The sequence below is a fragment of the Patagioenas fasciata genome, chromosome 7 (genome assembly GCF_037038585.1).
Source record: "Patagioenas fasciata isolate bPatFas1 chromosome 7, bPatFas1.hap1, whole genome shotgun sequence".
Classification (NCBI taxonomy): Eukaryota; Metazoa; Chordata; class Aves; order Columbiformes; family Columbidae; genus Patagioenas; species Patagioenas fasciata.
In genome coordinates this window covers 20466681-20492555 of record NC_092526.1, presented here as the reverse complement: position 1 = coordinate 20492555, position 25875 = coordinate 20466681, and the positions used below count along the sequence as shown (strand labels likewise).

Genomic DNA, 25875 nt, shown 5'->3' with positions numbered 1-25875 from the left:
TTAGTAGTTATTGTTTTAGAATTAAAGCATTTGGTTCCACTTTGTCTGTAAAAAAAAATTAAAAACAAAACCCCAATATTATGCAAACATACTTTATCTTTTATGTCTGCAACAATACCACCAAGGAAGAACAAGACTGTAAAAAATTAAAGACGCACAATTTGTTATGTTAGATCAGATTTTAAAAATCTTTGACAATGAGGAAGAAATTAAAATCCTACACTTGCTACTTAATGATATAATATTGGCTCAAGCGTTGGAATTAATTTTGCAATATACTTGTGATATTGTTACTAGAAAAAAAGATAGCTGTTCTTCTTCCCAGGCTCTGCATTGCACTGGTAGCTTTCTCTGTTATGCATATAGGACTGTTCTGAATTTTAAGAGATCTGAATTTGTCTGAGAATAAATAAGCAGATGTAGTCTGCAAACACTCTGCTTGTGACTTCTACAGGAGGTCACAGCAAAAGAGAATATCTGATCAATCGCCCTGTCCCAAACCAACCACAGGAAATCATTGCTTCTGGTATGTCTGGGCTTGACAGATGTCTATCTGATCATTGTGTGTTACTGTTCAAATGTCTTTGAAAATTTCAAGATAAAGACATAAGAACCAACACAAAATATTTGACAAAGTGACACTGTTTTGTAAGATGCAGAGTAACTGAGAAAGTGACATGAAACAAGAGCCTTCAATATGCTTCAGTTTTTCTTGAAGGTTTGACTTTTCCACATGTTAATACTTTATCCTGTTGCCTGCAAACCAACAGAATGAGGCACTGCTTGATGTTGACTGCAGAGAGTGAACTTGGAAAGCAAAGCACAGCTGCACAGACCCATATCTGACTTCATGGGACACAGCCCCTGTTTCTAAGGAACAGGCTCTGTAGCCTGTCTACATCTGGACAAACGATCACAATGGATCAGCTGCTGGTTTTAGATACCTCTTTCCATCCTCTAATAAATTGCGTGGCTGCCGTTCAGAACCTTTATGCAACTAAATGTAATTTTCTAAGTCTAGGTAGAAGACTGTTCTAGATGTGCAGAATGGTTCTGACTTTTGTAATAACAGTAACTATGGTGTCAAAGTGACTGTGTTACACTACGGGCTTTGTGACTGTAGAGCCCCCAGGTTTGCTGTTTTGCCACTTAGGCATCCCAAGGTCCCTTTACAACGGTAGGTGCTAATCTCCATTTTGCAGCCCAGAAAACTCAATACACGGGAGGCCTAAGAGTATTGTCCCTTGGTAGTGGAAAAATTGAAATACGTTTTTCCTACATTAAACAGCTTACAGTTGAATCTTAAAATTCAAACACCTGTCAATGACTGTGAAGGAAATATTATGATTCAAAGCTTAATTTTCTGTAACTTGAGAAATAATTCTATAAGTCACTGGGCCCACCAGAAGCTAGGAAACTGGTTATTTGTGTGTTTACTCTTGCCCTCACTCCCTGTGGCATTTAGGTGGCTAAAATCATATAGGAGAAACTTGATTCAGGATATATTTATTTTAAATACCAAAGAACAATGACAAGTTCACATGTACTTTTAGTAGTCTTTCTGTCCTGTTGTCTAGTGGGCTTAAAATGGATAGGACAGGAAAAAATAACTGTATTTTTTCTTTTACAGTCTCCACTGGGAATCTTTTGCAGAGTAAAGCAGAAGAGTAGTTTTAATCTAAATAGCAAGGCCTGTATAGAAAATTACTTGTACTGTTAGTTGCCATCATGCACATGGAGATACATATGTATATATATGTGTGTGTGTGTTATTTATTTATTTTATTTCTTTCTTGGAGACATTTGGTTCCTCCTTTCCCACTCTCTCCTCTTAGATATCACTGGGAACAGATTATGGCTAGAATAACAATTCGAATGAATTCTTGTTTGCCTTCACTAAAAGTCCTACAGATTTTCCCATTATTTCCTCTTCTCATCCCTTTTTCTATTTGCACTGAATATTGGTTTGTAAAGAACCTTCCTAGCATGCTCAGTCCATTCTGTGTAATGATTGAATTTATTAGGCAGGATATACTTTTAAATCCCAAGGAATGCTTGCTTTGTGAGATCTCTAGAGGTCAGGGGAAAGAACAGGGCCTGAACTGCTCAAAGGGCTGTCAGAGCACACAGTAAGAACTCAGACCCATCACAGGTTAAACAGCTGGAACTTAGACAAATACTGAAACAGAGGTGTGAAAGACTTCTGGCCTTCCTGGCTGTGTAGAAAACCTTCCTAATACAGGCAAAATATCACGGATACAGTGATGGCTATCCGAAAAAAAAAATATTATGGCAAATCTGTACTTCTGGTGAGCCTTTTATTAACAAGGTGTTTGATGACTTTTTTAAAACTCGTAAACTCCACAGAATCTACATATCTATAGTTGTACATTTTTTAATCTGGAAAAAAGCTTTTACATTACCATACAATGGTAACATGGCATTGTATAAACTTTATTTCCAGATGTTCAGACATCTAAGTATTTTTCCAAATCACTTTCAAACACTTGCATAGTAGAATTAAATGAGTACAGTAGAGGAGAAAGAGTCACTTAAATTCAGAGATTGAGATTGTAATTTAATGGAAAAAAATCCATTTGAAAGGGTTGCACTATTCCTTGGCTCTATTAGAGAACAGTTACTGAAAGAGGACACCTTCTGGCAGTGGCTGCTTGAGTAAGTGCACATGCCTGTAAAAAGAGTTTGTGGAGCTGCTGTTTTGTAACAAAAGTAATGAGAGCCTTATGCTGCTCCTCTCTGAAAAAGCCACATCACAGTTCGGTAAAGTCAATTTGTAATTAAACTATAAATTATCATTAGACAACTTGTCACTATTTTCTATTTGGGCTTATTTTTCTAAAATTAAACTTTCTTATCAGCATTTGGTTCTTAAAATAATTTTCATGAAACTTAGAGTCCTTTTTGCAGATCCAGGAATAATTCCTGTTTAAGCGAGAATTCACAAGTATGGTTTTGATGATGTTTAGCTTTTTTGGTAAACATTACATCTGGTTATCCATACATCCTTTGTTTATATTTTCTGTGCTATTTTTTCTCAGTTCAATACAGAAAAATACCTATGTTCAAGGTAATCAACATTTAAATGGTGACTCTCGTTTGGGGAGTCCTTCAGAGTCACCCTCCTCTGGTAAGGTCATGGCTCATTCAGACTGGGAAGGTACTGTTTTCTTAACAGGTTTTTGACCTAAGCATTTAAGATCATAAGATACTGAGATACAGGAGCTTGTTCTTTAGGTGCTCCTTCACCCAAGCATGCAGTATTTCAAGCCTGTATACACAGTACTGAATCTTGAGTAGCCTTGGATCCAAGTCTGGTTTTATAAATGGCTCTGAGGCCACCTATAATATTTAACTTCATTTTAATGTCCGTCTGCATGCTGAATCAAGACAAATTGAAGTAGAAGATCTCAAAAAGATGACAGAAGGTTATCTTACAATCAATTTAACTCATATTTTGACAAAAACAAAAACCCAAACCAACACTCGCAGAATTTGCAGGTACATATTCCCTGTGTACTTACAAAGGAAAGTCCTATTAGCTTCAGTTGCAAAAGAAATGCTGAAGGGTGAGAATCTTCATGTGGATGCAGAAATGCAGGAGAAGAATGCTCCTGGGAGCCTCTGATCTTCACAAAGTACAGCAGAAAAACAACATTAAGGAGTTCATATTGTAAACGTGTTCTTCTGAGAACCGGATCATGGCATGAATGTTTGCTGGGAGGCTCTAAATCTCTGTTATTCATCATCTTATGAAAAATGATGTTATTTAAAAAGCCCAACTGGTTCTTAAAGATATGTAAGGCCAGAAAATCGATTTGTGAATGATGATAAGTAATGGTAAGTACCGCCAGCCTGACACTTTTTTGGAACTTCATTTTTTTTTATATATCTATGTTAACAGCAGAGTGGGTAATCTCAAATTCACACTTTTGATTCAAAACTAGATTTCCTCAAATTACATGTGTTTGAAACCCAGAAAGAACACTTAACTTCTTCCCAGGTTGTTTGACTGTGGAAAATTAATCCCAACAAACAGATTAGTGTTACACTCCTGTTGCAGTGAATGTAGTTAATGAATATGACAACAAGCTGAAGCACATCTAATCCAATTGAAATGAAATTATTATTACCAAATGAGAGTGTATATCGCCAATTTTTAAATGGAATGAGATCAAATATTAATGTAACGTAAGATGCAGGGGCAGTTTCTCTTGGAGCATGGTCAAAGGTTACGCTTTTCTGTTTGATTATTCACTCTTACATGAAGAGTGTTAAAATTCAATCACCCTTTTGTTTTATTGATAGCCAGAATTCCATTAGCCCTCGTCAGGTTGGAGGGGAGAGGAACCATGTCAGCTTTTTATCTCTGTGTTCATACTTCTTGCAAGTAAAAGCATAAAATGGGATTCTGCAAACATCCTTGGATATTTTCTCTAAGACTGCCGTCAGGGTTCTAGTGAGCCTTTTTACAATTTCAGCTGCTAATCTACTCTATGTGATAGTTAGAGTTACAAATTATTGTTTATATGTCTTGCTATTCTAGGTCAGCTCCACGGGTACATGTACACATTTCTGCCTATCATTTGATATAGTCCTCTCGTGACAAATCCTGCATTTCCTTGGGAAGAACAGGTATTCAAATCCTGATACAATCAGGCTGTTCCAGGTAAAAACCTTTTTGGCAGCTCTGGTACCTCTTTGTTGATGGCAGCACTGAACCACGTGTCACTGATGTGCTAGGGACAGGACTAGATGCGTTCGGTACTGCCGCTGAGGTTCAGCGCAGTCACACAGCAGGCATTTATCAGGCTCTGATCCTAGTGAGCATTTGTTTTACAGTATAGTATAATCTGGGATCAGTCTCTGCTCTATGGGATCAAAGTTATATCTAATTGCTTGTGTTTAATTTTTCCTTAGATGGTTAAAACACAACCTACTACAGCTTTACAGTTTGGACATTATTACTAGTGAAATACCTTATAAAGTTGTATTAATATTATCTTATAATTCTGTACCCCCTTCTACCAAAGTTATTGAGATACCGGCTCTCACAAAGTGTCATTTTAATAACTTTGCATGTAAATGCCGGTTTTACATGCAAGAAAATGAAGTCACAGAGCTTATTTAAAGCACAAATCCTGTCTTTTGGCGTCTTAGTGGGTTTTGTTTGTTTGTTTTGTTTGTTTTTCTTTGCCCATGTTTAGCAATCTCTTTTGTAATTAAGCATTTCAGTTAGTAGGAGACACTGACACATCAAGTGGATCACTCTGAAACCCAGTAAAGTTAATGGAGGCAAATATGAGTAAAAGGATCCAATAGCACAGAAACATCTGAAGACAACTTCAGTGGCCATAGTGTATCAGGTAGGAATGTTGAATCAAATTGTGGCTGGTATTTAGTTTTGTAATTTGTGTATTTGGTGGCCATGTTGTTGTGGAGAGCAAACAACATGCAAAAGGGGAACACAACTGCTAGGGAAAGCAGCTCTGTCCACTCTGCCCTGCTTCTGGCCACGCAGCACTGACACCCCACAATGCGCCGAAGGGAAGAATATGCTGAAAAGCCTTACCCTTTTAGTATTGTATCTCTTTCCCTTTTTAGTATTATTTAGTATTAGATTTACTTTTACTTCGTATCAGGCTTCCATATTTACTAGATGTGGGAAAGTGATTGAACCATTATTTATTTAAGAACTGAAAATTATTTTTGATCTGTGATCTCTAGTAGTGTTTAAATAATTTTCAGGCTTAGGAAAAATATTAAACTTCTGATCTTCAAGTCATGGCACAATCAGATATTTATAATGCGTATTTATGTTTAAATATATTAATACATAATTACTAAAACCTGTATATATATTTATTTGTGTATGTATCTAAAGTAATGCAAAAGAATATGACTAGATAAAAATACGTGTTTTTCATCTCTCATATCATCTCCTGAATACTCAAACAAATGAATTAATCAAGCACAATGTGAAATCAAAGGGACAGTGTATGAAATTCTGAAACTTCAAAAGTCAATGAAAATTGTGTTATTAACTTCAATGAGACCAATATTTTACCTGATACATTGAAGTTCCAACCCTTATAAAAATGCAATAGGTAGGTCATTAATCATAACCATGTGGAGTTACACAAGTACAAAGCTATACATTAAATTCTGATACGAAAAGTTATTGTTTTCTCCGTACCCAAGGGAGGGTGTTGGTGAGAGTACTCACACAAAAATGAAATTCAAATGGGGCATCTTATTCAAGAAGGAAAATATATGCTGATTGCAGCAAGAAGTACTTGTTTTTTCTTTTTTGAGAGAAATATAGTTATGAAACACAGCCTAAGCCTGAGCCTAAAAACATTCCCCTGATGGCTTTATGTTTTCTTCAGATGTCCTACAGCTCTTCTATCAACATCCATTACTTCAAGGTTAAGACACATGCAACAGTAGATATGAAATTAATATGGATGATTTGAAACAGAAAGGTTATTTTAAATTACCACTGTTCCCAAATATGTTGAATTTTTAAAATCTGAAGTGTACACTTTTGCAAAAGAACTATGAAATGCCCTTAGTAATTCGGAAGCATTTCCTGCTGATAGCCAAAATATCACAAGTGAGTATTAAATAACTTCTGAGTCGTTGAGTTCATTCTTTGTCTTCCTTTGCAATTTTTTTAAGGTATAAACTAGATGATTTTCATTTTCAATAAAGTACTTAAAAATGCTTTATTGGACGCTGACAGTAATTATAATATTTCTGTAACTAACAAACTGTAAAGCTAGGGGAATAATCATTTAAAAAAATTAATCCATGGAAAATTAAGAGAGTTTGTATCTCACTAGTTTTTCTAACTGAATTTTTAATATCCTGTTTTTCAAATGAGTAATCTAGAATTGCTTTTACTATTAAACGGATTCTTAGATGGTATGATAATCAGAATGATATAATTACACAAGATGACAGACTGAATTTTGAAAGATTAGGATGGTTTCAAACATAAAGTAGGAGAAAATCTCAAATATGGTTATACTTTGCAGGCTAAAAACTTATACCCTGGAGAAAATATTTCTTCTATTAAACTGGCATGGGGTAGTTATTCTGGGGAAATTAAAAGGAAGTTCTTTGCCACCCAGTTGGCTGTTAGTTCGTCTTCAGATTCATCTACAGTCTTCATCACGCACCCTCTACACTGAAACACATTGTACATACAGCTTGCAGGCTGTAGCACTGAAAAAGCTGACACAGCCAGAAGAACGAAACTTGCTGAGAGATTCTACCATTTAAAAACAATATTATGTATAATTCCCAACACCGAAGGACAGAAAGCAGTCTTCTTCATTCTACCCTACTCTCTTAGGGCAGTAATATGTGCTGTCACTATCCAAATAATTAAGTCCTTTATTTTCATTTTAAATGTATCTTTTTTTTTTTCCTTTAGTTCACATACTAGTATTTCTGCTACAAACAAAATGGTTGCACTGATATTATACCATGATGCCTTCATTCGTAAAAACAGATGTAAGACTCATACTGCTGTCTCAAATACAAAATGCTTTGGTGATGAACCCATAGCAGAGGATGCCTACAGGTAAGAGAATTTCAAAAGGTGGCAGCAATGTTTCAGTGTGGCCACACAGATAATGAAATACTATCAAGTAGGAACAGTAAGAAGCAAATAAGCTATATCAAAGTACCCAAAGTAACCTATGGGACAAAGTTCTTTTCCATATATGTAAGTATGTGTGTTGCCTCTCCAAAAATGTTACTCCTTTTAAAAAATGCTTATTATCATGATGATGGCTGCAGGGACAAAAATCAGGCAGAAACCACCATTTTATTTTTTGTGCAGGTGACCCAGTCGCTCCGGGATGTGCTTCTGCTTCGGTCCACTTCAGCTCCCCCTTTGGCATGCTGCTCAGACAGCTCGTGCATCCTGCGCTGCACTGTGCTCATCAATCAAACACAAGGAACAGGCATGTGAGATTCAAAAGTCTGTTGGCTTACATGCAGAGCCAGCTTCAGGGATTTGGTACTGTTCTTAGGTAATGTTATCCTCCTCTGACACATCGGCACAATTACTTTAAAATATACTTTATTATTTAAACATTTTTATGGATGACCGTAAGAAGTTAAGCAGAAGTATTGCAGTGTTATCATTCTGAACCATGGCATTGCCTTCCTAAGAGAATTAAGGTAGTTCATGTAACACAGCATATAGAGGCTGCTTCAATTCATGCAAGAATTACAGCATAACTACATCATGAAATAAATGGCATTTGTATTTTTTTCACTGTTATGTTTCAAAATAGTCTCTTGTGGAATGTTCTTTCTGTGTTGTTGCTTCCTTGGTGGTTCATTTTTGGATTGTCTCTTAAATACAAAAGAGGCATCTGCGAGATATGCAATTAAAATGAGGACATAAATGGGGATTAATTTAAAGGAGGATTATGAGGGGGATTCTAAATCTAACTATATAAATAAGGACTACAAATGTAACCCAGTGCATTCATTAGTCTGATTGGCAGAAATAATTTAGCAGCCAGCTGAGAAGTGACATTGAGATTGTTTTCTTATACTGTGCACTTCATCAGATGTATGCTAAAGAATTCTAGCTCTATCCAAAGTGTCACCTTGACCAATTCCATATTCCACTTACTGCAAAAGAAAACCAAGTCCCTCCCCCCACTATGTTGGTGAAGCCAGCCTGAAAAAGTGGTATTTGGGAAGTGAATGTTTAAGCTTTTGTGTAGAAAATCTGACTCTCTTTCTAGCCTTCATTTGCACAGATATGCTGATGGAAATAGGACAGACTATGAATACTTTTAATGACTAATTCAACCAGTGCTCTAATAGCTTTGTATTTCTTTCAGTTCTGTCACATTATTTCACCTCCGTGTATGTCCATGCTATCTCCTCTGCAATTCTGTAGACACAGGCAGCTTTCCTGCCCTCTCTACCTTGCCTGCTTTATCTCCCTGAAGTCATGAGGTTAGTAAGAGGCAAGAATTCACAAAGGTGCAATTACTACTACTGTAGAAATGGACATAGATTACATCAGTCTATGTAACAGGTTTGGAGTATATGCTGCTAAGAGGCAAAAGGATATCCATTTAAGGTAATGCTGGAGGAGCCTCAGCTGAATTCTTCCTACCATCTAAACCCATTTCACTGTGAATCTGAATCGCCCATCCTGCCGTTCAGAGTTTGTCTATTTAAAAGATGAGGAAAGAGGAGTCACATTGATTTCAGAGGTGTATTGGAATAGAACTGGCCATCCTTGTCCAATTTGGAAATCAGGGTAGCCACAAAGGCTGATTTCTTCCAAGCATGCTCCTGTCAGCAGGAGAGGGCAGCCTGAGAAACACTGCACTGCCATTTATGAACATCTTTCAGAACCCCACGCTCAGCTGGAAGAGCTTTGAATAGCAAACCAGGTGTGTTACGTGCCTGTGGGAGTAGAAAGTAACAGCAGTTACCTTTGAAAAACCTGACTTAAGAAAGGTGACTTGAATAGTAGAACTTGGAAGCTAAGTACTTGATGTAATGTCTTTTGATTCCTATAACGTAGATCATGAACTAAAACAAATGACCTTAAAAATATAACCAACTCATCAGCTAATGAGATACAGAAATGCAGCTGCTGACATTGTTACCTGTGTTTCGCCTGCATTGCACCAAACAGATTGGCGAAGCCTTTAGTTAGCATTAAATTCATCTGGATAGTTTAAATGATGCCATGATGATTAATTAGCTCAGGACTCATTTCAGACCTTATGCAGGTGTAAAACAGTTGCACAACATCTAAGGATGAAGATTTCCAAAGCAATACAAGTAATTTAATCCTAATATCCAAAACCATGGAATAGGTCTGTTCCCAAAGACAATCTTGTAAGCAGCACAGTAGCTGTAAACCACTGTAGTCTGTGGATTTGAAACCCAATTTTCTTCTTCTTAATTGTTACACAGCTGTAGCAACAGGTCATATAGAGTCTTTCTTCTATTTTCTTCCATACCAAATAAGTCAGAATATATTCATAGTGATGACTTAAGTGCCTAAAGAGACAGTCAGGTCACTGTGCTAAAACAAGAACTGCTGGAAGATGGAACAGGCAATTGTCTTTCTAGTTGTCTTTCATTTTGTGAAGATTCTTCACAGAAGAGGAATGTCAGGCTATCTGGCTCATCTTGCACTCCATGTATGTAAATCTGAATTTTCTGAAAAATAATTTATTTTATATGTATACCTACAAACCTATTGCCATGTAAACCATGTTCAGTATATGAAAAAGCTGTAAAACATCAAAAGGACATTTCCAGTAGTTTTTTCGAATACTGGAAATTACGTAGCTTAACTTATTAAGGCTTTCTATATTATTTTTGCCTTGGAATGATATGCAAAATTTAACTAAATATTTGTAACAGTTCTGTCACATCTGGATGCTCTGGAGTCTAATAGCTCTTGTGCCCATACTCCAGTCTTTCACTGAGGGCACTAATAACATCTGTCCTTTCTGCATACCTGTTAGTGGCCTGAAACTTTTAGACTCTTAATAGCTAACAGGCTTACTTTTATCAAATCTGGCTGAGGTTAGTCAGTGGGTTTAAAAAATGACCAAGAGGAGGGCAGAAAAGCAAAAAATCTAGCGACTCCCTTCTTTGTGGAAACTTTGTTCTTGGTGTCTTCCAAAACTTGTTGTTTTCATTTGCTGGTGACCACAGGAATCTTTTCTTATTGGCTTGCTTGCTTGTTCCACAAGCACTGACTTCTGTCTAACCTGTGAATCTGTGTGTCCAAGTCTTGGGAAATGTGGGTTTGAGAATTCCTTTCCCCATCGCCCCACCTCTTCCCCAGTAGGGCAAGGACTGCTCTTTGAGAAGGATGCTTTTGGGGAAGCCTGTGACTGCCTTTTTACAATTTTTTTTTTAAGGTTGAAGGTTTAAAAGCTTTTATTTTTCAAGTTTTTGTTTTAATAATGCTATGCATTTAAAATAATATGCAGCTTAATTTTTTTTACTTTGTTCTATGGGTGATACAGCATTTATGCAGTACAAGTTCCTTACATCATTATGCTCTAATATGGAGGTTAATACTCTCTGTCTTATGTTGCTGGAGGCCCAGTAAGCTTGCTAACAGCTGCAGGAGAAAGGAAGTGATGCTTTTAAATATTTGTTGTTGGCAGCTATGAAGAGAAAGTATCTGATCTACTTTGTGCTCTTTTAAGATGTAGCGAAGGTGAGCAATGTCCCCTTGCTACTTGTCCTCCTGAAGACAAGGACCCCATTGAAAAAGGGCGATAGAGTTCATTTTTCCAGCTATTCCCAGACTGTATTGGAGCAGAGACTGAGTGCTGGGTTAGATGGTGACAAAAAAGGGAACAACAACATGAAAATTCATTGATCACTTATTATTTGGAGGAACAAATGCATATACATTCACTGAAGTAAATATTACACTGGTCTGCAGTTTACAGGATGCTTTCCTATACTAAATAGAAATAACACCCTGTGAAACTCAGTCATTTTGAACCAAGGTAATCTGGGCATATGAAGGAAACTTTCTAAGCAAAAAAAACCAACACTTGCACAAACAATTGAATCTTATCCTTTTCCTCCACCTTTGTGCATGGATTTTATGTGGCTGGACATAGGTAGTAACAGCAAGAAGAGAACCCAGCAATGCTCCTCTTACTTCTGCAGTCAGATGATGGTCTTTTTGACAATGCAGGATAATTATTTCCACTTCAGTCTGTAGATTTTGAGAACTCTAGTCCCTTCCTTACCCCTTCCACATCTTACTGCTTCTGCTGGGAAATCCTTGCCGTAGAGATCCTTCCTGACTAGTCATACGGCATGAACTTTCTTCTTAGGCAGGCTGTGAAGTGAGGAATCTTCCAGTAAGTGGGGATGTATTTCTTCAAGTGATGTATTTCTTATTCTCAAAAGATACCAGTAAAGAAAGTGAACAGGGTTTGGCTTTTTGTTTGTTTGTTTGGTTTGTTTGTTTTTTACTTGTACGTAGGCCATGAAGCCATGGTGAGACACCCTGACAAGCTCCTACGGAGTTTCTGAGCCCCTGGAATCCTGGTTCAGAAGGTCGATGTTGAAATTCTACTTTTCACAAATGTGTGGCTGTATGCTGCCATCTGTCTGTTCTGCAGGTAGGAGTCAATAGTGCAGCATTAGTTTTATGTACCAAATTATGGCTATTTTGTGTGTTTCTGAAAAGCTGCTAAGACTTCTGCTGTACTATTTACCTCATTTCAAAGCAGTTTCTCTCGGTCTGCTTTGGCTCATTATGGGAAAGCAGATTGCAAGGCTGAAAGGTTTGACATACGTAAACAGGTTGTTTTCTCCTTTGCCGCACCCCTCCCCCCCCAAATGCCATTCTTATCACCTTTATAGAATGCAAGAACCAAATTAGTGTTATCTGCAATATCTGAAATTCTCAGAACTATTATTGTGACAAGGTACTACCATATTCCAACATACTATATGAGGTGTCAAAATGCTAATTCAAGCCAAAGCCTATGATGGGTTTTTTCTTACCTCATTTTTCATAAAAGCCTCTGAGACTGAATTGGGACTGACTAGCATCCTACCAAGTCTGTATATTAAAGTCTGTTACACTTCATTATTGTGACAAAGATTGTAAGGGGAGAAAGAAATGGCACACTATTAATTTATTCTTTTCTCATAATATGATGAGACTGGCACTGTAAGTTTTATAAATGTATTCAATTTTCATTGCAGATCTTAATATTTCAGTGTTCCCAAAGTGCGATGATTTCATTTGACGCTGTGGTGCATGACCAAGTACACAATGAATACCAAGTACTTTGTGTATCTCACAACCCATCCATTTGATCATGCCACCAATAAGAAACATTTTGACAATTTCAAATTAGACAAATCTTGAAATTTGTCAATTTCAAGCTTGAAATTGTCAATATTATCTTTAATATTAATTACTTACAATTGTAATGTATTTTTGTGAATTCGAGTCTGTAAAAAATAGGAAATGAGGATATGTATTTTGTGGGTAAGAATACTAGTTTTTAACCAGATTCCATATTAGAGATTTTCATTTATATTCCAAGCTATTTAATCTAAAAAAGGTGTTATTCAAATGCTGAACATTTACAAAGCTGCTCCAGAAAGTTGATTTCTATGTGCCCATTTATTGTCCTTATGGCTAAACCCTAAATAACCCCTGCTGATTAAAAACAAAGATATTTGTTATTGCAATAATCAGAAAGAATAACAGTTATATTTTTTTGAAATAAGAAAGCAATTTGACAAACTGTGCATATATTTTCCATGTAGTCAGCCATTTAATGACAGTGAAACAAATCAAGAGAATATATATTTTATAAAATGCTGTTTCATTATTATTTAAACTATAATTTTCCCGGAGAAAGAGCATTGTGCAGTTTACTCATATGCAAAAACAATTGTAAAACTGAGTGATTAATGAAGGGTCATCATTTATATCAGAGAGTGGGGAATGAATTCTGTATCATTATGTTCCTGTGAGGAATATGAAGGTAATAAAACCAGCATTTGTTCTGAGTTTTTTCAAGAATATGTGCTGTTAATAGTATTGCTAAACTTAATACACAGGCTGTTTTCTGAGCTGGCTGTGAGTTTAGTTCTGGCCTCAAAGAAGACTGGTCATCAAGTTTTTTCCTTCTCTTCCCTTGTCAGATTATTTCACTACATGTCAAGTGACATGACAGAAGCAGCCCTGCTATGTAAAGCATAATGGAAGAATTTTTGTGGGAGGAAGGAGGGCAAAAGCTACTTTAGCAGCCTTTCTCCACAAGATATTTGAACATAATCACCAGGTAGTGCAATCTGATGTCAAGAGTTGATTTAAAAAAAAAACAACCAACCAAAAAAACCCAAACCACAACAACAAAAAGTAAAGATGAGAAATGATATCTAGAATTTCCAGGGTGAGGTTCAAAACCTGCTTAGAAGTTTGTGCTGACAATTTTCAGAATTCTGTTATTTATGCTTTGAATTTTTTTGTGAGAAGTATTAACCAAAATGAATGCTTTTCAATGAAGACTGGTTTTGCTTCAAAATAGTTCTGCTTTCTGAATGAAATTGTCAAAGCACCTTGCCTATTACTGTTTTAGAAGAATGTCACATCATAAGCAGAGTAAAATCTAGTGCCTTTGTTGTTGTTGCTTAACTTACTTTTTTTTTTTCTTTCCAAGTAGATCACATTCCTTAAATTTCCGATTTATGAAAAATTCACAGCACAGAACAGGAAAATCTGGGGAAAATGTTATCAAAAAGAGACTTAAAATGTGTAATTTAAAAATATTTTTTCTATAAACCATATTTATAAAGGTACCTATCCTGTTACTCTGTCTCAGTATGTATGTTTCATGAAAATCACGTGGAAGACACAACTTGCTTTCTAGAGAGAGTTTGACTGAGAATACAGTACCTCTAGCAATAATGGCTTAAGCAGTCACGTGAGGTCCTTTGGTGTTCAGACAGCTGCACAGTCAATTTAACTCAAAGTATCCATCATCAGATGGTCCATTTGGGTTTAACAGACACTGGATGTTATGCAGCCTGAATTTCTGGGCAGAGGAAATCTCATCAAAACGTGATGCTAAATATTGTGGCTCATAAGAAACAGGTTAATCCTGTCTTCTGAGGCCATTGTAACAAAACTGATTATTCTGTTTATCAGAGCAATTGAAAGTGAATTAAGTCGTGCTATTATCTGCAGAGATTGTGGGTTTTCCTTGTTCCAGGTCTTATTTGGTGAATCTGTAGGTAGATTTGCATTCTGTCTGCTCAGTAGATTCTGCGTGTACCGCTAGTTAACTGCAAAAACTCACGAACTTTTCTAGCATAGAAGCTTGAACCAGAACTTTTAGTGCTTGGAGGATTCTTGCTGCCATGATCTTAGAGTGAAGACTCATGCATCCCTAGTCTTGTCTAATCTTTTGTTCTTCATTGCTAGGGTGCCTTCTTCAACTAGGTGTCTTCAGGAGGTATCTTTAGCACTCTTGTTATGTGCTGGTACCTGTAGATGCCATGTTCTGCAGATTAGGGATCACAGCCATGCTGAGGGCTCAGTTGTGCATTTAAATTATTCCAGGATGAAATGAAATGAGACAGCCTATATTTCCTACCCATCCGAAGCTTCAGAACTGTTGCATTTTCCCTTTGATTCAGAATGAACACTTTCCCAGGAGAATGAAATTTCAAAAGTCTGACCAGATCTATACTGAACTCTTCTTCAGGTGTGCTCTTAAAAAGGCTCCTAATTACATGGATTTTTTTGGTTTCTCATATCTTCCTACAAAAAAATTATTCTATATTACTCTTTTCCTTCCAGTCTTCATCCTGGTTTGTTCCCTCAAACTGCTCCATGGGTCTGGATGGGATGCACCCGCGGGTGCTGAGGGAGCTGGCTGAAGTCATTGCTAGACCGCTCTCCATGATCGCTGCGAAATCTTGGGAAACGGCAGAGGTGCCCGAAGATTGGAGGAAAGCAAATGTCGCTCCAGTCTTCAAAAAGGGCAAGAAGGAGGACCCAGGTAATTATAGACCGGTCACCCTCACCTGTGTCTCTGGGAAAATAATGGAACGGCTTGTCCTTGGTGCCATCTCCAGGCATATCAAGGATAAGAGGGTCATTAGGGGCAGTCAGCATGGCTTTACCAAGGGTAAGTCATGCTTGACCAACCTCATAGCCTTTTATGAGAATGTAACAAGGTGGGTGGATGATGGCAGAGCGGTGGATGTGGTCTACCTTGACTTCAGTAAAGCCTTTGACACAGTCCCTCACAGCATCCTCACAGCTAAGTTGAGGAGGTGTGGTCTAGACAATAGAGTAGTGAGGTGGGTTGCAAACTGGCTTAAGGAGAGAAGGCAGAGAGCGGTGGTCAATGGTGCGGAGTCCAGTTGGAGGCCAGTATCTAGTGGAGTGCCTCAGGGGTCAGTACTGGGGCCAATATTATTCAATATATTCATTAATGATTTGGACGAGGGAATTGAGTGTACTATCAGCAAGTTTCTGATGACACTAAGCTGGGAGGAGTGGCTGACACTCCAGAAGGCTGTGCTGCCATCCAGCGGGACCTGGACAGGATGGAGAGTTGGGCGGGGAATAACCTGATGAAATGTAACAAGGGAAAGTGTAGAGTCCTGCATCTGGGCAGGAACAACCCCAGGTTCCAGTATAGGTTGGGAAATTACATATTAGAGAGCAGTGTAGGGGAAAGGGACCTGGGGGTCCTGGTGGACACCAGGATGACCATGAGCCAGAACTGTGCACTTGTGGCCAGGAAGGCCAATGGCATCCTGGGGTGTATTACAAGGGGGGTGGTCAGTAGATCGAGAGAGGTCCTCCTTCCCCTCTACTCCGCCCTGGTGAGACCCCATCTGGAATATTGTGTCCAGTTCTGGGCCCCTCAGTTCAAGAAGGACAGGGAACTGCTGGAGAGGGTCCAGAGCAGGGCAACGAAGGTGATTAAGGGAGTGGAGCATCTCCCTTATGAAGAAAGGCTGAGGGAGCTGGGTCTCTTTAGCTTGGAGAAGAGGAGACTGAGGGGTGAGCTCATTCATGTTTATGGATATATAAAGGGTGAGTGCCATGAGGATGGAGCCAGACTCTTCTCGGTGGCAAACAATGATAGGACAAGAGGTAATGGGATCAAGCTGGAACACAAGAGGTTCCACTTAAATTTGAGAAATAACTTCTTCTCAGTGAGGGTGACAGCACTGGAACAGGCTGCCCAGGGAGGTTGTGGAGTCTCCTTCCCTGGAGACATTCAAAACCCGCCTGGACATGTTCCTGTGCAACCTCACCTAGGCGTTCCTGCTCGAGCAGGGGGATTGGACTAGATGATCTTTTGAGGTCCCTTCCAATCCCAAACATACTGTGATACTGTAATTTGCCTCCTGCCAAAGAACTGCGTCTTGTTCTTTCTTTCAGGATATAATCAAATTTTCATAGCGTCTTGAAAATATGGTGATACTGTTTAATTTTGTCTTCTTATAAATGTGCATAGTTCTCTCTCCAAAATAATACCTTTTCAGTGGTCAGAGGAATTTATAATCTAGTAACAGTAAGGGAACTCTGATTTGTGTGCGACAGAAGTCCGCAAAATAGATCAAAGTTTATTGCTGTTCTGCATAAGAAAACAAAGAGCTAGTTTCAGCTCAGTATCTCAGCAATCATAATCCTTTGATATTAATCTGGATGCTCAGGTAAAAGACGGATGCTCTCCAGCAACACAACAATCCCCTTTGAAGATCTAATTGTCCTATATTCATAGTGCAAATGCTCCATTTTTTCTGTTTGGTTTTAGCATCTGAAACAAAAGCTAGACTATAGAGCCCTTTCTGAAAAGAAAATTCCTACTGGAGAATGACTACTAAGAAATAGTGTGTCATTAATTTTCCTCAAGACTTTCATCTTGCAGTTACTAGCAAAAACCCCTTCTTTCTGAAAGGCTAGCCTTCTTCTAAATAATGGTTTTCAGCCTCTAAAAACAGATGAGAGAGGAGAGATTTTTACCAGTGCACTGAGCCAAAACACTGCATCAGAGTTACTTGTGTTGTGCATTTCTGCACATGTGACAGGGACAGGTCCCAACCAAGGAGTAGGTTTCCCCAGAGGAGGACGACTTCAGGCTCAAGGAGTAATCCTGAGATCATAACCTGTGGAAAGTGCAAGAAAAAAAATGTCTGGCTAGAAGGAACAGCACTAGGCAGAAGGGAGCTGTAGCTAATATTCTCCTGTTAGCAACTCATGGTATCTTGGTGCTAGACTTGTGCCCATCTCATTTTTTCAGGGATTCTGCCCATTTGCATTATGGTACTCAGGAGATGATAAAAGCAAATGATGTCTGATCTCAAAGACATTAAATATGGGGAGAGGGAAGGTTAGTCCCTGGTTACATGTAGTAAAAGAAAGCCAGACAATGCAAGAAACAGAATTTGCAAGCACATGAAGAAACTTTTGTCCTGGAACAGTCTGAAATGCCAGTTTAGAAGGTCTGTTCAAACTGTCTCTGCTAAGACCACACCTGAGTGGGAAAACATGTACTTAGTCAAACTAAAGGTCCACAGGATAAAAACCAAAACAAACAACAAAACCAAACCAAAAGAGAAAAACAAACAAAACCACACACACACACAAAATCCAAAAGCTCTTCATATAAACAAATCTGTTGCTGGAAAGTAAGTGCTCAGCCTTTCTGGGCAGAGTACTTCAGCTTCTGCTGGTGTCCTGGGCAGATTGTACGCTGCGGCCTGTCCCTTACAGCTGTGCTCACTGCAGAAGCCCGGTCCCGTTGGTCTGAACAAGGTTGCTGTGTTGAGTTTGCCCAGCAAATCTGGTACTTCCCAGGGAGACCTACGTAACAGGCATGACAAGAAAAGCACAGCAGCGCACCATGCCTATCTGCTGTCTTCCCTGGGCGATGCACAGCTCTGGCTCATGGTGCGTGCCACAGCAGTCACAACCCTTGCCAAAAGGCTGGGGAGCAAACTGATGGAAATGCCAGCAATGCATGTGGCTGTCATATCCTCTCTGTGCCCCTGAATCATCCCAAGAAAAGCAGCTGCAGAAGAGTGTCACTGGCACCATGGAATACTCTAACAAGTCAGTATATGAAAATTATTATTAAAAATATTTCCTTAGGAGTGACGGGAAGGCACATCTCTTTCTAAGGGCACAAAACCAGAATATGTAAAGGTCAACAGATAAAGCCTAGAACCAGTGCAAATTTCTTTTAAATGGAAATTGTTTCATTGTCAGTTTTAGGGGAGCAGGTGAGTGAAAGTATTAGAGTTTCTAAGAAGAGCAAGTTTTTTTGCAACAGATGCACGTGTATTCTGTGTACATTTCTAAATGGCAATTCCTTCTCTCTGGACACACAAGCAAATGGAAAGACATATCATGGCAATTTAAAGATCCGAAATTAGAAATTAAATTATTTTATCCACTGTTTAGAGACTTTTCACCATGTAAATGTTATCACTGATATAATCACAGACATATCAGTAGTAATTGAACCAGACATAGCAGCTCACACTCTTGTCAGTATAAGCTCCCTATCAACAAAATCAGAAAACCTGACCTTACTGAGGTAAGATAGGAGAGAAAATAAAGGGGAGCTGGGGGAAAGGAATGTTGTTCTTGCTTGAGCATGTGTTAGCTAGACTCCATTGCTCCTCCTAGCAAGTCTGTCTTGGTAAAATAAACCTACTTTACTAGACAGTGCTAAAAAGCTTTGTAATTCTGGTGACCTAATTACATTATTTTAACTTTTAGACTATGAGACAATTTCAACAAACTGAGTTGTTTTAGGAAAACATCAATATAGAGTTAATGCATGCTTAAAGTTAGACTTGCCTTATCAGCACTAAACTGACAATTAAGATAATTTAAGAGCTTTGTCTCTCATTAAACTTTCCATAGGGTTTTCTCCCCTCCTAAGCTTTTAGAAAGGGGTTTTTTGGGGCATAAAATTCAGCTGTTAGGTAAGGGTGCCCTCTTATGGAGATCGTGGGCACAAAGTCTTGTTAGTTTAAGTTCTATTTTTAGGGACTTAGTAAACATGGTTTTCTTTACAAATCGATGTAGTGGACAGACAATAAATGACAGTAGGTGGACAAGTAATAAAACACATAATTTAGAAAGTAGAGGCTTTCTTTGAAATAAGCACTTAATTTCTTCATAGTACGCTCCTACGAAAATCTTTCTCTTTAGGGTAGTTTTGCCCTTGGCTTCAACAACAATTGGATTTCTCTTTCAATTACAGATAAAATTGTGCAAGTACAATCAAAAGTGATGGAGAAAAAAATTAGTCCACCTATTAAAAAAAATACTTAAGAAATGTGAATAGCTGGGGAAAGACTTGATTTAAAAATTATTTTAAAAGCACCTAATATTTGCTCATATTAATTTTCAATATTAATTTAGTAACAATTATTTAGGGTTTAAGTCAGAATACAGGTATACATTTCATATGTGTAAAGTACATCCAACTTTATCTGTATTACTGTGTGGGTTTTGTGTTGGAAACTGAGATGAATGCTTACATTGATGTGGTTGTGAAAGGGAGATTTAGGCAAACCATTTTATGAGGAGAAATACTTTTGTCATTTCCTACTAAAAACTTATTTATTGTTAAAAATATATTTCTTTGTTTTATTCCTACTTAGAAGTATCACAGTATCACAGTATGTGAAAATAAAAATACTGAATGTGTCAATGTAATGTGACTAGAAAGGTATGTGTAAAATCCAGGTCATATCTAGGTGAGATCTGATGCTATAATGCAGGCCAAAATAATCAGTTGTAACACAGAAATACTGTATTAATATTTCTATTATTATTCAAAATTAAGCAGACTAGTTTAGATTTTGGTGTGCTAAGGAATAGCTTAAGCAAGTCTTAAAAATCCCTAAACATCTCTGTTCACCAGTAACACTGAAAGTATTGAACATTGAAACTAAGCTTATATTTTTTAATATCTAAAGATCTAAATAACTTGTGTCCAAGAGCAAAAGGAATTGTCCAAGCTCTTAGAATCACTGATGTATTTTATGTTGCTTATCGCGCTGTAGCACATTTTACCTTTTGCTTTATAGAAAGGGAAATAGAAAGCTGCAGTTGGAGTTACTGTAACAAACAAATGTGGTTTTAGTGAGACTATTAGTGGAAAACAGTTCTACTGCCCCCACACCGGAAAAAGTTAACAAACTGGAAGGGGATAAAAAAATGATTGATAGAACCAGTAATTTGAAATTTGGAAAATACGTGTGGTGGTAAGCAGCTCAAGAACTGTCTGTTGAGCTTGTCTAGAAGAAGTGGCTGGTCTACAGGTATTTCAGATTACCGACTGCAATGGCTCCACTTTGAACAGACAGAACAGGATCCAGTCTTCAAACACCTGACAATGCAACTTATGACACTTCTACAAAACACATTTTTCCATCCACTCCACCTGTCTTGGTACTTAGAATGAAGTGGCAAAATAATGTGTTTGCAATGTAAAACTGATTATCAGGTGTTACAAGAGTTGAGCAATGTAATGAGATTTTGCACTAAATCCTTCATTTGATCTCTCTGCAGTGTTGGCTCAGTCACTCATATTGAGATAAAAAAGCTACACAAAAGGTGTTTTAGAAGTACTCATTTTCTTTAAAACTTCTTGCAGTCAGCAAGGAGTTGAATTCAACCTTCTGAAAATGAGTTGTATTTGTAGATGACAATTCCACTAAAAAAAAGAGAAAAATTCTAGTATGCAAATCTTCAGCAAGAAGTAGGAGACCACTGTTGGTGGGCTGTTGAAAAACGGTGAAAGAGTAAAAGCAGTACATTGATTCCCTTAATTCAACTCACTGTCTTGAAGCACTGTTTTCTGTATAGCCCATGGGCCTTGTGACACTGCAACTCAGTAAGACCTTTCAGATATTTGTTCCAGGTTGCTTTGCATAGCAAGAAATTAGTTTTTGCTTAAACTGAAAGAAGTGTACTATAGTAAAAGTTTTAACTGCAAAATTTGACTGCTGTTTACTTTTTTTTTTTTTTTTAAGTTAGATAATTTCATAGCCCTATTCTATTTCATTAGGAGATTTTTGAAAGATCCTAATACTTCTGTGGTAATAGTCCACTAGTTCTGTAGCCAATGACAGCCATACTGTGGAAGAGCAGAGGAATCACAGAGCCAGCAACACGTTGCTCTCTACAATTAGTAAGCAGTTTGATGCAGCAGCACTTGGCAATCAGCTGAAGCTAGACCTGTAGTTCATGGGGCTGCTGCAGCAGCGCCTCATGACGTGGTACTTTGGGCTTTACTACTATTTATTTACATACTGCATATTTTGGCATGTATATTTTCTATGCTAATATTGACTCATACTATCGAATTTGATGTTGAAATCTTAGACCGCTGTCTAATGAGGCCACACACATGACAATTCTCCTGTAAGGCACTATCTGAATGGCTTATCTTAAAACAGAGGAGGACCTATGGTAAAGAAAAGCCAGGAGAAGGTAGACAGTTTGATGCCAGAAAAGAAACACCTAACTGGACAGTGTAAGTCGTTAAGTCTGATGGTACAATTTTTATAGAAAAACAGCACCTATTGACTAGAGGAAGGGAAGATTAACGTAAGTACATGTTAAAAAAAATCCACTGAAAAATTAATTGTTTCTGACTGTTGACAGGCTTTGAGCTGATCTCGGCTCACTGCAGAGACACCAGTGAAGCAGCTCCTGAGACAGCAATATTTCATGACTGACAGAAACAAGGATTGTGGAGGAGGAAACAGGATCATTTTCATTTCACATATATCCAGTCTTTGTGAGGAAACTGTCACCTGAATACAAGCATTGTGACTTTAATGCAGCCAAATGCCAAGCCGGAAATATGATGCAAGAGGCTAGACTTTCTGAAGCCAGTTATTGATCGTCTCCTTGCTAATCACCTCCATGAATGAAAGGTTAGCACAGTAATGCATTATATGGCATAAAGCTATTTGGCAGGAAGCATGGGCAGAGGGTAAGTCTGTTTTGTTCTTTAGCATGATCTATTGTAAGCAGATAAGGAACTAAAGGACTAAATGGGTAAAAAATCCTTTCTTAGCTTTTGGAGAAAACATGGTAGTAACAAACTGTAGTGATTTCCATTCTGTTAACACTTCCATTTGGCTCATTTATATCAAGATAGGTACTAAGCATTTTTCTTCCAATATATTTAGCACACGTTTGTATCCATGTTTTACTTCTCTCATGGTATAGCTGCAGTAGAATCATAGAATGTCCTGAGTTGGAAGGGATTCACAAGGATCATCGAGTCCAGCTCCTGTCCCTGCACATGACAGCCCCACAGTTCACACCGTGTGTCTGAGGGCGTTGTCCAGTCTCTTCTTGAACACTGTCAGGTTGGGGCTGTGACACCTCCCTGTGGAGCCTGTTCCAGTGCTCCACCACCCTCTGGCTGAAGAACCTTTTCCTGATGTCCAACCTAAACCTCCCCTGGCACATCTTCCTGCCATTCCCTCGGGTTCTGCTGTTGGTCATCAGAGAGAAGAGGTCGGTGCCTGTCCCTCCTCCTCCCCTTGTGTTGTGAGGAAGCTGTAGACCACAATGAGATCTCCCCTTAGATGCACATTGCCTTAGGTATAGGGTTAGTGAGATTATAAGTTGTACAATCACTGTGGTTCTTCAGGTGGTAACATAGCTGTTAAGAAATGTTCAGATAAGGAAGCTATATCCAGTTTGAACACTGAGTGGTGCTACAATAGTAACTATTGTAATTTACTCTGTCTTCTCCCTTAGAAACAGGTTGTACCATCTGATAAACCCCATCACTTTTCATTTATTAATTAGCAATTACAGTTATGATCCTATTACTTGTATTAAATAGTAATAATGGCTTCATTATTATTATGGGACATGTCTAAGGCTTTGCGTGAAAACAAGGACTAAACAAATAAATTAGCTGTAGTCTGTACTCATCGTCCGTGCAACTCTAGCACTGAGTAATTGCAGCCTAGTAATGAATCCAGATCCTGTTGCAGTAGTTGTTGTTATCTAAACAGATGAAAAATGCCACAGCTGTGCAGAGATGCTTTTGCATGTCTTATTTCAATTTAACATAACAAATTACTTACTTAATATTAATTTAGCATTCTGTGTTTTAAGGAAATCTATTGGGTTTATAATCCACAATAATTTTTAAAAGCACTGTCATTGTTAGCCAACTACATCATTATCTTGAATATCACAGGCCTGTCTTACCCCAAGGACTAACATGACTATTCCAGTAACATTGTGTACTGAAATATTACAGACTTCAACATAGCCGAGGCATTCAGAAAGCAGATGTACATCAATACTAAAATGTGAAAATGATAAGGAAAAAAAATGGAAACAACTTTAAAGAACATAGTAAAAACAGGGGAAAAACTTTATTTGGGTTTCCTTTTGAGAGAGAAGGAGTAAATAATAAAGAAAATTCTTTCTGTGCATGTGATCTCTTCCAGTTTAACATTCAGCTTTAAATGCATACAGAAATCTAACGGGTTTCATTTGTAGTCACCAAAGTCAGCTTGTTAGAATATGTTTTCAGAGCAACCAGACTGAAGCTATCAAATATTGTTACTATACTTTAGGGAATAAATGTAACTCTTTAATTTTTTTTTTTTTTTTTAAATGAAGAGAAAACTAGACACAATCAAGCAGCTGGTTTCTGGCAGTCAGACAGGACACTGATACCGTTTGGTGCAGGCTCCGTGTGGCTTAGGGCTGGTACTAATCTGACACAACTTGAGGAAAGGACTAAATGTGCTGCAGAAATATGCTACCTGTTGACTGTGCTGAAATGACAGAATTGAAGAGGAGAACACCTTCCTAGCTCCTGCCCTGCCCTGGTATGCTGGTGCTGCATCAGGAAAAGCGGCAGATTTCGGGTAAGCAAATGGGAGCACAGAAGGCAGATCACGTATGAACATTTTATGCTTGTGGATTTTGCTACTGTATTTTCCACAGTTCTAAAGAAAGTGAAGATTTATTTCTAAAGATAGAGAAAACAATTGCTATTGCTTGGATTATTATTCTGTTGGGACAAGTATATCCTATGTTGCCCTTCTCTGCTCTGACACAGCAGGGAATTCCAAGTATTTCTAGGGACTTTTCATGATCTTAGGCTATGACCACAGACAAAAACTACAGATATGATTGTCCTGGTTTTGTTAAAAAACAAGTTTCTCTTTTAGTGAACTTGCCTGTCAGCTACAGCCTTCATATTAGCTGCATTTTCCTGAAGAACCAGATACATGTTTTGGTAAACCTAGCAATGGAATGCAAACTTATTGATAAGCACGGATGGACATCTCGCGAGAGGGGCAACGAGAAACCGGTGACCAATGGTGTATAACATTCCATTCACGTGAATACTTCATATAAAAGTGGGAGATCACGAGGATCTCGTCCCTTTTTCCTTCCCTTCTGCTTATGGCCGACATTAGGAGAGGACCTTGCTGGTCGTTCCTGCGAACTGAGGCCTAGTGACAGACTGAATCCAGCTCCGGTTGGCTACAGAGTCTAATCCAGGACTTTGGGTGCCGGCCCTGCAGTTGCTGAGACTTTCAAGATTGGTTTTGTATATTTTGTATTATTTTCTCTATTCTTATTAGTAGCATTAGTAAAACATCTTTAACTTTTCCAACTCTCTTCTCTCTGTCCTTCTTTCCCTACCGATCGCCTGTCCTGAGTGGGAAGGGGGGAAGAGGGAGGGGCAAAAAGGGGAAGTGGGGGGGAGAGGAGGTTAACAATACATCTGCCAGGGTTTGATTGTCACCCCGCAATCTTAACCCTCGACAGTGATTAATTTGTGCAGCCTTCCACTGAGGTTCTAACATCATAATGGGGAATTGGTGCAGACACTGCACCCAGGCCACAGCAGGAAGCCTTCAGGAATATGAAGTACTGATGGTGAAAGTGCCGAGGAGCCCAGGTGGGCTGGCATTTGAACCCGAGGGCTCAGCATGTGAACTTAGGCTGAGCTATGACTGTGGCCACAACTAGCTATCCATAATGGTTTTAGATAGACAAGGTAAGAAATAGAGGTGTACAGCCTCAGTGCTTCAGGTGCATATTTTCCCCTAAAATCTGTATGGAATTACTGTCTGTTGTCCATATCCAGAAGCATGGAGGATGTTTTCATTGTCTGAGCAAGACAACAGTGAGGTACTTCCTACACATAAACCACCTCGAACTGATCTACAGCCTAACTTACTGTTCGTTGTTTGCTTTCCAAGCAATCTTCAAAAGGTACTACAATTAGCCATCAGCAGAAAAAA

At 38.3% G+C, this 25875-nt stretch overlaps 1 long non-coding RNA gene across 1 annotated transcript; it reads left to right on the top strand.

The window, feature by feature from the left end:
• The first annotated feature begins 4570 nt into the window (after positions 1–4570).
• Positions 4571–25097, top strand: LOC139828355 (uncharacterized). Its single transcript, XR_011739867.1, has 6 exons — positions 4571–4687; positions 5246–5384; positions 7460–7609; positions 7871–8063; positions 22238–22571; positions 24233–25097. It is a non-coding gene; the product is annotated as an uncharacterized lncRNA (long non-coding RNA).
• The last annotated feature ends 778 nt before the right edge of the window (positions 25098–25875 follow it).